Source organism: Lagopus leucura, unplaced genomic scaffold (assembly GCF_019238085.1).
Source record: "Lagopus leucura isolate 7727_CA_CO unplaced genomic scaffold, USGS_WTPT01 Super-Scaffold_100001, whole genome shotgun sequence".
Lineage (NCBI taxonomy): Eukaryota > Metazoa > Chordata > Aves > Galliformes > Phasianidae > Lagopus > Lagopus leucura.
In genome coordinates this window covers 54567946-54581434 of record NW_024962262.1, presented here as the reverse complement: position 1 = coordinate 54581434, position 13489 = coordinate 54567946, and the positions used below count along the sequence as shown (strand labels likewise).

At 39.0% G+C, this 13489-nt stretch overlaps 1 long non-coding RNA gene across 1 annotated transcript in view; it reads left to right on the top strand.

Moving 5' to 3' along the window:
* The first annotated feature begins 9416 nt into the window (after positions 1 to 9416).
* The window catches only part of LOC122178253, a 9939-nt gene continuing 5866 nt past the window's right edge, over positions 9417 to 13489 (top strand). The window contains exons 1-3 of the long non-coding RNA XR_006178260.1: positions 9417 to 9500; positions 11631 to 11733; positions 13168 to 13284. This is a non-coding gene — a long non-coding RNA (uncharacterized LOC122178253). The remainder of the gene's footprint in view (positions 9501 to 11630; positions 11734 to 13167; positions 13285 to 13489) is intronic.

The following is a 13489-nucleotide window of genomic DNA, read 5'->3' as shown; positions in this document are numbered from 1 at the left end:
ACAGCACTTCCTAGAAATTGCTATGTGAAGTCTTAATTGTTTGCATCATTTGAAAGGCTTTTTTGAGGCTTCATTTAAAACTCTCTCCTGTCTTCTCTGAGCAGCTGAAGCTGTTTTCCTGTAAGTGCTGGTTTCATCAAAACTGAGCTGCTATTCTTTCTTTCATGCAGATGAGCATACATGACTGGTTGCTGTAAACACTCTTCTGACATCCTTAATGTTTCGCTTTTTACTTTACTGCCTCTGCAACCTGACAGGTGGCAACTCCACCAGTATGACTGGCAGTAGCAGTACAGCATTTGTGAGCTAATAATTTTTCTCTTCAGTTATGGTGTTAACTTTTCTGTGTGTGTGTGTTCTTTTCCTATAAATAAAGGTTTTGCTACTTTTTCATCTTTTAGAGATGGTATTATTATTTAGAGTCCTTTCAGTTGGTAGGGACCTTTAAAGGTTGTCTAGTCCAACTCCCCCGCACTAAACAGGGACACCTACAGCTAGATCAAGTGGGACAACCTCTTAATTCCTTTAAAGTATTTACCTTTAGTTGCCCTATTGCTGTCCTCATGATAAGATGCAACAGATTGAGGGCCCTCACCAGCACCTTGTCCTTCTAACTTAGCTATGCTTTCCTGCACCTTGTTGTGGGCAGGCTTGCCATTGCCCTCTTCTCCCTTCAAACCCATTTTAAGGCCCTGCCAATGAATCTAAACAGCTCCTGGTCAGAACGTGTTTACCTTTTTGATCTGGGTGGACCCCATCAGCAGCCATCAGACCAGGCACCAAATAAATGTCCCAGTATTAGAAGAAGCCAAAATTGCAATGGCACCAGCCTCTTGGTCACGTATTTACATGATGGGTTTTTCTGGTCCTCTCAGTGTCCCTGGCTGCCACTGAAGAGATAGACGAAAACACCACCTGAACTCTGTCCACTAACTGCCATAGTCCCCCAAAGTCTCTTTTGATAGCTCTCAAGCTTCTCTCAGTGTCTTCATTGCTGCCAACCTGAACTATCGGTAAGGGATAATAATCAGAACAGAGAAACAGACTAGGGAGTCCCTTACTAATGTCCCTACCCCAGGGAGGCAGCATACGTTCCTACGGAGGTGACATGCTTCCTTTCTAGCTGTATCTTTAAGAAAGAAAACAGAATGATGATGGCTGAACTATATGGACACAAATCATCATTGAGGTCACTGAATAACTTGTAATCTGCATCTAAGACGCCAGACAGTGGCAACTGCAGTCCTTCTGTCTGTAGCAGTCAGCTTGCAAGCCAGTCCTTAAGGAACTTATGTCACTGTAAAAATGCTAAGAGGCAGTTGAGAAATATCTTAAGTATACTTAAAAAATAATCCTGCTTCAAAAGAGGTCATTATATATCAACATGTTATTTATTTACTGACAAAAATAAAAAAGAAATGACCTCATTAGTGTCATAGCTTTTCCTCTCCCTATGGACAATTCTACATTTAGTTGGATATGCCGCAGTAATGGGAAACATGTAACATGTGGTGGGTACTGGGGCTAGTTATTTCTACTGACTCATGTCTCTTTCTCTGAGAATCTCATGTCCTAATAAGGCAAAATCATCTTTTATTATGATTCAGCCTCTCCCTCTGGTGTAATAGGAGGAGCTGTGGGATACCTTGAGTACAGCCTTTTGCATTTTCTAGAGGAGAAATTGTAGTGAGACTACTAATCCTTTCAAAAAAAAAAAAAAAAAAAAAACTCAAAAAAACCCCATAATGGTAGTGGAATTAAAAAAGCAAAAACCTTGCCCTAAACAGGAACCAAACTATGTTTTTTTTTTTTTTTTTTTTTTTTCCTCTTCATATCTTTGCATCATAGCTTACATCAGATATATATAGATAGTCTGTATTTTTATTTTAAAGCTGTGCTGCTATCCTTCTCTTTTTCTTCCTTTTATATATTAAAATACAATTTTCAGAGTAGGAAAATGTAAAGAAATTATTTTTCTGGTTTAAGGCACTGGGTATATTAGAAATGAAGTGGTAACAGAGAAGATGCTCATTAGCATGTACACCGTCTTTGCAAATTACTAATTGCAATGGGAGATCCCTGGGTTAGATTCTCTCCCTGGCTTCCCTTGGGCCCATTCTATTCCTAATTATTTCTCATAAAGAACCTATATTGTAACAGAAAATTCTCTTCACACATACCCATAGGACAAATGAAGCAGAGCACTTCACAGCACAGGGGCAATACATTTGTGCACAATGTAGCATATACATCTCTCCGCTCTGTCTGGGCCCTCCCTCTGGTTGCACTGTTCATAGCCCTTAGAAGCCTGTTTTCCCACCCAGCTCCAAGTTCTGCTTTCCTGAGTGGGTTGGTGAACCCTTGGCGTTGCTCACACTGCCTCTCAGGAGAGCAGAAGTGACAAGAAGAGGCAGTGGTGGCTGGGTAGTTCGTTTGTCTTTCGCACAAGGAGCTATCTGAAATTTGGTGATTCAAAGCAAGCCTCTTTCTCTGTGAGACTTTATGTTTGATCAGAAAGGACTGAAATCTACTCGTTCTTTCTTCTTTGATCACAACAACCAAATCCTGCATATAAGGAGAAAAGCAGCTCCTGGATGTGCTTTGGGTGCTCATCTGCGTTGCAGAGAAACACACACAAATGCTCTCAGCCACCTCTTGAGAATTTCCTGTACTAGTAACAAAGCATAGCTGCCTCTTTAGCAGGCAGATGAGTTCGTAAATGCATTTGAGGCCACTGAAAGTGTGTAACTTTTGCTGTGCAAAGTTTTTTTTTTTGACACTGTTTCCACCACTACTGGTGCTCCTGGCGCCCTGCTGAGGACAGTAGAACAGTTCAGCTCACAGTGTCAATAGCAGTCTGGCTCCTTGGTCCATTTGAGTGGCGGTTAACAACCAGCCCAAGGACTGTGACCACAGAGAGTCCTACCTTGTGCCTTGCTGTACTGTTTCTCACAGGCCAGGCAGCTGACTGAGACTGGCCCAAGGGGTATTCAGTACCAGACAACATCATGCTCCATTGGGTGGGATAGCGGAAATAGAACTGTGTGTCTATGAAAGTGGCAGTTGCTCAGAGAATGGGGAAACATCAGTCTGACCGTGGGATGTAGGGAGAAGTGGTGGTCAAGTATTTTTTGTCCTTCCTCAATTAGAATGTCTGTGCCTTGATCCATGAGTTTAACTGCTTTTGCCCTTTCTGTTCTCTCTGCTAGGGGTGAGCAAGCAAGCAGCTTTGTGGGCGTGCTCCTCACAGTTGTTAATCAAGTTGTTCAATGCACTGTTTAAGGGACTTCAGGAATAATGCAATGACTATGGTAAAAGAAGCTACTGATGAGGAGAAAATCCATAAACCACAAAAAATTCATGCATCTGATTTTTCTTCTCCTCATGTGAAGCACAGAAAAAGAGAGCACAGTTTGAGTGTAAAAAAAAAAAAAAAAAAAAAAAAAAAAAGACACCAAACAAGAGATAAAACAATCAACTCCCCAAAAATCAAATCCCCCAAACAAAACAACCTCAAACATTTATATGTACTAAGAATACTATAGAAAAGTATACATTTGTAAATGTCCGAGACTGTGCTCAGACACCCAATAATTTTATGCAGTGGAAGTGCTTTCTTATCTGAAAGCAAAATCCAGGATAAAACCACCCACATCTGTAAATAGCTTAGATAGATTCAGCTTTTAATTTCTGATCTGATATGCTATTTTCTGTCACAGCAAATTCTGTTGTTTGTGTTCCTTCTGATACAGTCATCCTAGTGGCTCAGCTGCTGCTCAGTAATGCAATACTCAGTCTGTGGCCTAAGCATCAGCACAGATTTCACATTTTCTTGAGCTCCCATCCTTTGTATCAGAATGGTAGCTCTGGTCATGTGCATTAAGAGGGTAAGTTTATCTCCCACTCCCTTATTTGGTAAATCAAGCAAGACTCAAATTCTAGGAGTGATCATAGGCACTTAGTGGCTGGGAGGCAGGAAGCAAGAGGGGAAGAAAGATACAGAGTAGAAATTCTGTTCTCCTATTTCTTCTTGTGTTCATCTTGTGTGCACAGATTATTCCCTTTGACTCTGGCATAGCCTTTATGCTTCTACTGTGCCTTCTCCTGTTTAACTTTCATAATCTTTCTGAGAAAAATGTGTCCCCAGTTCTTTCAATCTTTGTAGATGACTTTTAAATTTGGACAGCTGCTACTCTTGTGACTTTTACATGCAGAAGGAGTGTACACCTCCCAGTCAAACTCCCGCTTCTGTTACGTGCCCACTGCTAATCTCAGGAATACCAATGAAAAACATTTGAGGACAAAGCTGCTTGAGAGTATAATGGTGCATAAAAATACTGCAGTTGGGTTATAATAAAAACGCTGCTGCTGCTGTAGAAATGATGTCTTATATCTGAGAGGCTCAATTAATTTTATAACACTAGTGACAAACCCTTTTGGTGCCTTTTTCAGCTAAAATACACAAAGCTAAAAAGTAGGCAGTATGTGATGTGACAATGTGCTTTGGTAAGACTAAAATATTGCAGGCAGATGCTGGCCCTCATTATTTCCTTATATTTTTCAGGGGCAAAGTGAACTGTTGATACTTAATTAATAACACTGAAAATGTATGAAAAAGATAACAGATTTGATGAAGCATGCTGAAATCACTTGCTACAGTGAATTATTAGAATAATAACATCAACAAGTGCCTCATTTGTTACCTTGTTTTCCATTCTTTAATTGGCCTGTTTATTTCACCCTGCACATCATCTAAATCTTTTATGGTGATCTTGCAGGAAAAGACCTACTCTTCTGCTGTTGTTTGCAGAGTGTCTAGTGCAATAAAAAGGGTACTGATCCCTACTTGATATCCATAACTACCACAACAACCGAAGTAAAAAGCAGCAATAGCTCTATTGAATGGGTTTCTATTATCTTTTTCTTTTTTGTCACAGATAAAATTATGTTCTCTGAATGATATTGTTGAAAATGTCAGTATTGAAAGAATAATAATGAGCAAAATTGAGATTGAAGACAAAAAAGATATTAATGGGCAATTATAAAAATTCAGATATTTAATGAAAGAATAAAATTTCAGTGAGATATCATCTCGGTTTTCATTACTTTCTCCTACATCAGCGCAAATACCAAGTATTATTATTATAGCAAAACCAGAACATAGAATTTCTTGTATAAGTACTACCAGGTATTTCAACATGTGTTTCCATTTCCCACTGAAGCTGAATGAAATATTAGAAATAAACTAGTCATTTTAACTTAAATCTAATTTGTAGTAACAGAAGTAGCCTGCAAAAGAGTAGGTCTCTGTTTGTAAGGCAGACCCTCCATTTTGCTGATCGGCCTAGTATTTCCTCCCTACATGTATTTATTCATTTATTTATTTTTCTGTCTTAGGTAACCTGTCCTCAGCAATAGTAACCAAAATTTAACATGATTTCCTAGATGACATCTCACTATGATCTGTACAGAGCTGTTGGTCTTTCCATGTCTGCATGGGAAACAGTTTCCCTTCAGTTCCTGGGGACTCCATCTATGCTTGCCATTGCCGTGCCTCACTAATGGCCATATCCATTTTGTGATCAACAAACATACACTGTTCATTTTCACTCATTGTTGCTCTTAACTGAAAAATTCTCTATTCATGATAATTAATCCTGAGATTCAAATTCTCAAATACTTTATGTGATTCATTATTTTACTACTGAGCCATTTTAAGTAGTCCATTTCTCTCTGAATGGTATCCCAATCATCCTTTGTATTAATAGCAAAACATTTCCCAAGTTTATGTTGTCCGCTCATTTCACTAGCATTTTCTGCTAATTATGGAAGTAGCTGAGTCTTTTTTAAGGCACATCCCTGGGGATCACCACTAATAAACATGCTCCAGCTCAGCAGTTTTTCTGTTAGTGTACATATTCTTGCCTTCTAGTTAGTTCCACAGCTGTTTCAGACTTGCAGAAATAAACTTCAGGAAATATCCCTTCTGTTATCATCAAATATTTCACATAAGTCCAAACGTGGAATAGCCTATAACAGAGTTTATTTTATGCAAGGTTTATCTGGCAGAAATGATCATTTTGAGACTCATCATGCATTATTTTTTATTTTCCATTCACAGTACACATTCAGCATTTACTCCAGACCTTTACTCATTGCTGAGATAAGTGTAATGGACTGCAGTTTTGATAATGTTATTGTTGCAGAATTGTAAGTTTTCCATTCATGTGATTCTGCTTGTTGTGGTTTTATTTGCAAATTTTGCTCATGAAATGTGATTCCATATTCTGGAAATTATTTCACAGTTCTGGTAGGGAGATTAGCTAAGCTAAACAAATGCACATGACTACTTAAGTGCTATGTTGATTTCAGCAAGACTTTTCATACTGTCTCCCATTATATTCTCATAGGTAAGCTTAGGAAGTGCGGCATATATAAGTAAACAGTGAGGTGGACTGAGAGTGACTGGCTGAGTGTTGTGATCAGCAGCACAGAGTGTGTTTGGAGGCCTGTAGCTAGTGGTGTTCTCCAGAGGTTGGTGCTGGGTCTGGTCTTGTTTAATATGTTCATCAGTGACCAGTGATGAAGGAATAGAGTGAACCCTCAGCATGTTTGCTGATGATACAAAGCTGTGAGGGGTGGCTGACATGCCAGAAGTTGTGCTGCCATTCATGGAGACCTGGACAGGGTGGAGAGTTGGGCAGAGAGCAACCTAATGAGGTTCAACAAGGACAAGTGCAGTGTCTTGCACCTGAATGATACTGAAGCTGGTCTTAGCCAGTGTATGAGGATGTGCAACACTGCAACTTTATAAAACTCTTCCCAATTCATTATTTATGTGTTGTGTGTAAGTCAGATACTATGTATACCTCTCAGCATGCAGAGGTGGGCATCAGCTCTCATCAAGGTGATGTACAAAGCAAAGTGATCTTCTTCTAATACCAAAGTTTCCTTCCACCTGTGTCTCATTTTGAATAACTTCCCACTTTCTTCTAACTTATTGCTATTTCTGATTGCCTGTCTAAAATGCTGATTGCTTAATTTTCTTTGCAAGAAGAAACTCAGATTGATTTTTTGGCAATTGCTCCCTTTCTCCTTACACTTGCTGGCTTTTAAGATAGAGCTTTCATTGTTGACTTGTCATTTTAGAAACAATACTCCCTCATTAAATTCTGCATAAGCTGAAAGAACTCTATAGTGCTTATGTAACAGCATGAAAATAAGGGAGAGAACCCTCATAATGAGAAATAGAGGTCTCTATAGAAATGAGGTCATGGAAACAGGATGAAAAATAATTCACTGGAGTTACTAGACTGCTAATGCTTCTCAGAAGTATCTCATGACAAATGACAAATGCTAGAAATGTTGTAAGAGCTGAGCTGCATGATTAGATCACCTGTGGGAATACCCTTTTGTCACAAAACAAACAAAACAAAGAGTCATCCTCTTGCCAAGACAGTTAAAAGGACACAAATATTTCACAGCAGGGACTAGAAGAAGACATAAACTATTGTGCAGAGAGTACCAGCAAACTAGAATCTAGATAATTATAATAGTTTTCTTGGTAACACCATCAGTATGAAAAGATGACCTACTTTTTTCTTTCTGCTACAGATATTGCTAAGGAATGCTTACAGAATTAATGAAATCCCAGATTGTTAATCAAATTAAATGAACCGTGCCATAGTAAACATGGCCATTAGTTGTGAACCACATGTGAGTTTAAGGGCATGACCATACTCTAAATTCTGGGATGGATATAGTGTAACTAAATGGCAACCTAGGCCATGCTGCTGTGATCTTACAAGTCTCTAGGGTTACTGGAAATTCTGCTCAACAGGAAGCATACAGGAGAGGAGTGGAAGCTGGCAAAGAATTGTGTACCTACAGCATACTGCCCTGAGTGACTCACCAAGGAGTACTTCAAAAGGGATTTGGGATACATTTTATATTCAGGATATATATTATATAGGTCTTTTGGGATACCCTTCAGTCTTTAGAAGATTGGCTCTTTATGGAATTTATTGCCACAGAAAAAAAAGTAACAATGAGAAAGAAAGCATATGGTAGAATTGGAAAGTTAAAGCTGTGTCCAAATTTGGGGATCTTCCAAGAATAACATATCACTATTTTGTGTACCATCCTGCTTCTGTACAGAACTTCAGCCCTTTCATTGCAACTTATTCAATTGTACTTTAACATGTACTAAGTGGATGAGCATTCCTTATGAACACTTTGTCCTGTGGATATACATATGAATGAACATGTTTTAAGTACTTGCCAGAAAAATGCTCCTTATGACAGCACCATAAATTAGGCTTTATCTGTGCATTTGTAGTTAAGATGTGGGAAAGGCTGTACTAGACAGCTCTCTGGAACAGGAAAATATCTGGCTGTTCTCTATATTAGTAAAATCCTCCTTAGACTGGTTTCTGCTTCTCTCAGAGTGCATTTACAGTGCATGTACTGCAGCGGTTTCACATTGAGGAGCAGCTTCATTGTGCTGCTCTCTTGCTCACCTCCTCAACAGCATAGAGGGAGAAAACATAAAGTAAAAAAAAAAAAAAAGCCTGTGGGTTGAGAAAAGGTCTTGGAGAGCACTAACTAATTACTGTCACTGCAAAACAAATGCAGTAGAGGGAGGTTAATGCAATTTATTGCCAGCTACTAATAGACTGGAGCAGTAACAGCTAAGAGAAGAGTACAAACATCTTGAAATTTACCCTCTTCTACCTCCTCCCACAGAGCAGCACAAGGGAATGCGGCTGTGGTCAGAATCCCACTACCAAACCCTTGCTGTGTAAGTCTAAAGCAAAGGCTTCAATTTCTTTCTGGCAGTGACCTGCTGGTTGGTGCATCCTTGTGGAATTGCTGTTTACTGGCTTGAATCTGCTTGCTTTCAGCTTGCTAACTAGTATTTAGTTCATAAATTTTCACTCTCAGCATTTTGGGATTGTGTTTGGTATATTTTCTCTATGTCCCCACTTCTTTTGCCTGCTGTGCCTTCCTCTCATATCAGTGATTTCCACTAGGCAGTGCATTACGTTGGTTTTGATATCTCAGACTCTGGCATTCATGATCTAGCAGCTGTTCAGTGTTGCCTTACTAAGCAGACTGTCATTTAACTGTTTCCTTGGGTAACTAGAGCTGTTAGCAGTGCAGTTCCTAGGCCTACCAGTTCTACCCCCAGTGATAGCTGGAAGGATCTCTGAGAGCAAAGACAGGAATATAATCGACCTATTTTGCATGGTACGGCACAGAGCCAGAACTAGGAGACTCCCTTTAGTCCTGGGTGATATGACACCACTGTTGCTAGCTTTGCATATGACAGCTGCTAGGAAGGAAAGATTAGACCTGATCTGTGGTGAATTTTGTTCTTAACTCTTCCAGTTTTGGCTCTCCTGTTTCCCTTGAGATGCACAGCACAGACTGAGCTAGAGCCGAAACAACGAACTGGCCAAAGCTGCAGCCCGTGCTTCCCTCAGAGCAAAGTTGTTCAGGTCAGTGCTGAAAGCACACATTAGAACAGCCAGAGTCTCTGTGCTTGAAATGGTAATATGGTTGTAAGTTCTCTTTTTGCTGGGTTTATGGATTTAAATGGACTTCATGAATTCAGAAAACAAATTCCTATTTGCTATAACCTTCATTTTCTTCTATGGAAATGCAGGGAAATATGGCTCTCTGCCACATCCCATGTGAAGACTGCATATATATAACTGGAAATCAGAGGAACAGATGACATACACTGGCATCAGGCAGGATTTATGGGAAGCTGCTCCTGAGACAGTCCTCTCTTATACAATATCTCACAGTCCTTTCTAAGAGTTATTTCTATTACTCTGTGTAAATAGTAGTGCAGAGACACTGCCTATATTACAATAAATATTTGTAGACGCATAAGACAGATGTATGCACTAACTTCTTCACGAGAAGGTAATTAAATTGCTATCTCTTCTCCCAGAGCTGATGGCACATAGCAAAAATCTATTGCTTGTTATTCAAAATAAAAATTGTAGAACAACCTGTTTTTATTTCAGTAAAATACTTATAGAATTCCTATAAGTATTCTGTTTAGCATCTTTAAAATAACTTTGCATCAAGTACATAGACAATAATGAAACATTATTAGTACTGTATTTTTTAGAAAGCACCCGTGTTCATTTTGCAGTTATAAACAGATAGTAGCTCTGAAAAAGAGAAAAATTTTTGAATATCATTAAAAAGAGCCCAATTCCACCTTCCACCCTAATCCTCCAAATACTTGGATTGGATGAAAGCATGTCATTCTACGTGAAAAAAAAAAAAGGTAATTTATCAGTGTTATTAATAGTGTAGATGCTAATGCCTTTCTGGTTATAAAAAGATGAAACCAAGAAATCCTTTTGTAGCTTTTTAAAAGACTAATCCTTTATTCTTATGATATGAGATTGTTAGGACATTTGATGTACTGCAAATATTAAACTAAAATGATTTCTCCTCATCATGCTAGTTTGGGATCAGCACAATTTTTCAGTAAAAACTGGGAGGTCGTAGGGAAGTTATTCTGGCAATGGTGTAGGACACTCCAGGCCCAAATTTCTCCTTTCAAATTTACCCTTGTCTGATGTGCAAAAAAGCTGCAGAGGGGAAGAGGGGATCAGTGATTCCATAATGCTTTAATCTAACACCTCCTGCTCCAGACCTGTCCAAGGCACTGGCTGTATAGATTTGTGAGACTTAACTTTAACAGAAAGTGAATGGCCAAATTGCTTCACAATTCTAAGCACATCTGAGGTACAGGATCTCTAACATGTGTTTACTTGGATTTATTTAAAACAATTAAATACCTACCAGTGTGCTAACAATGAATATATTTTATTACAGCCATTAAGATCTCCTGATGTCCTAGCCATACACAATCAATATTTCCTTGTGATCAGTTGCTGAACAGTATCACTTCTATTACATAAAGAAGATAAATGGAGTGCTAAAGGTCATGTTATGACTGTTCTGGGTCTGCTTCACAAAGCAGAGACATGAATAACCTGGCCAAAGCTCCTTCACCTACAGGGCCAAATGACCTGCGTGTAGGGGTTTCTCAGCAGATTTCAAGTTACAAAGTACAAAGGATAAAAAAACATGCAGCTAGAGCAGAGACACTCTCCTGACACTGCTTATCAGGTGGTACTACAAGCAGGAAGATCTATTTTAATCCTCATGCAATGGGATTCAATCCTCATGCAGACATCTTTTGTCTGCATTGGGCAGATATATGGGTTTTAGGCTTTGACCTGGCAGATTTAACTGCCAGGACATGCTGGCATGCATCTCCCTCCCCAGATGCTTGTTTTACCACTTGGACTTTCCTCACTCCTTCCTGCTTGGGTGCTAGATCTCAGACAGGGTACAACAGAATCATAGAATCATTAAGGTTGGAAATAGCAATAAGATCATCTAGTCCAAGAATCAGCTCATGCCTGTGATCGCTCTAGTCCATGTTCTTCAGTGCCACATATGCATGCTTCTCGAACACTTCCAGGGATGGCGACTGCACCACCTCCCTGTGCAGCCTATTCCAATGCCTCACAACTCTTTCTGAGAAGAAATTTTTTCCTAATAAGCAACCTGAATCTCTTCTGGTTCCTCTTAAGGGTACAAGAGGGATGCAACATCCTGAGGATGAGGACACAAAGTTAAGCTCAGCTTGCAACCTTACATACCTCAGATCCATGCCAGCTTCTTGGACAAGTCCTGGTTTGTATGAATTTCTTAGACCACCACATCTCACATTTTTATGAGGACTGATAAGAGCTAAGAGCTGTTTTTGCAAACTTTTTGTGAACTGTCTGCTCCCAGTAAGAACCCCTGGACTGCTATGGAAACCTCATTCCATGAGGCTGAACATGTGACAGTTGATTCTGCTCATCCAGAATCAAATAAATAGTTTATACATATTCATTTTTAAGCCTGAGTATGCCTATTTAAATTAGTCTTCTGCACAACAAACTGTTTTAAAAGGCTTTAAACTATGAATATTTATATTGCTATTAATTTGAGATGTTACTAGTATTTTTCTTTAATGGTTAATTATGACAACTAATGTGTTTGAATTATTCTAGAAATCTTTCCATTATCTCATTTATAAATAGTCATTCCTGTGCTTACACCTTCTTATTTTATGCTGGGGCTGAAGTGAAATACAATTAGAGCCTTTTAAACAAACAAACAAAAAACCCTCCAAACCAACATTCTGCTCTCCTAAGCACTAGACTATTTTTTCAACAAGCTTAAGGCCAAATGATACGCGGGTTTTTCACCCTGTAAGTAGATTTTGGTATAGGTCATGCATTAAAAGATCTGTTGGCAGATAGCAAAAGAGCCAGACTATGCTAGAAAATTCCATAAGGAATAGAGAAAGAAGCAATGTTTTCCACAAGCTGTTTCCTAGCAGCTCTTCCAGCTTTGAGACAATTACTGCACAGCTACCACTACTACCACTAACGGTTTGCACTTAGTTCATTCAGTTAAAGATAGGGCATGAGTTTAAAATATAAGTGTTTATGTTTTAAACATAAAACCAAAAATCCTCTTACGGGTGCACTCTTAAATGCCAAACTTCTCTTTCTGGGAGGAATAAATCTCATTGAAATTCATGGCTGCAATCACTTTATTTCAAAATATGTGTGAGAAGTCATTGTGTTCTAATCCCAGCAATTGAACTACCATCTTCTATCCATGGCCTTTCTGCCTGAATGTGAAATCTTAAATTTTAGGTCAAAAGTGAGCAAAATACTGATCAAATGATGCAAAGATAATATCATTGTACTCCATTTTATCTGGACAGGGAGAATGTTATATGAACTTGCTCCAAATTATGCGAAAAGAATGAACGGGAAGGAACTGATGAGTGAGATGGTGGGAAAAAAAACTTCCTCTGGAAAATAGAGTCCCTTGGGATGGTTAGAATTAGAAATTGCAGACCAGATTCAGTGCTTCAGAGATACAAAATCTCTGTCATGCCAGAAGCTCAGCATACAGTGATAACTACTAGTTTCAGACCAGTTAAGCTAGGGTAGTGCCAGCAGTTTATATGATCTTGCACATTAAAAACTTTAGGAAAATAAGAAAAAAATAAAAATAAAAAACGAGATGTTATTTATGACCCCTGTATGTTTCTTGTTCCATTAGTCTAGACAGACTTCCATTTCTCAAGCTTTGCCACTGAAGACCTAATTTGGACTGGCATCCCAATACTGTCTGTCATCACTGATTTCTTCTTGGTGGAGGATCAGAGTGTTGCTTTGGGTGAGTAAGTAAGCAGGTTTGCCACTTGTATTAGCCTGCCTTATTGGTAGCTAACTAAACTAAGCTTAATCCCATGGTATCATATATGTGACTGTGACATATCCAGAAAACATGATGTGAGAAAAAAGGAAAGGAGAAGGGAGAAAGGAGAAAGGAGAAAGGAGAAAGGAGAAAGGAGAAAGGAGAAAGGGGAAAGGGGAAAGGG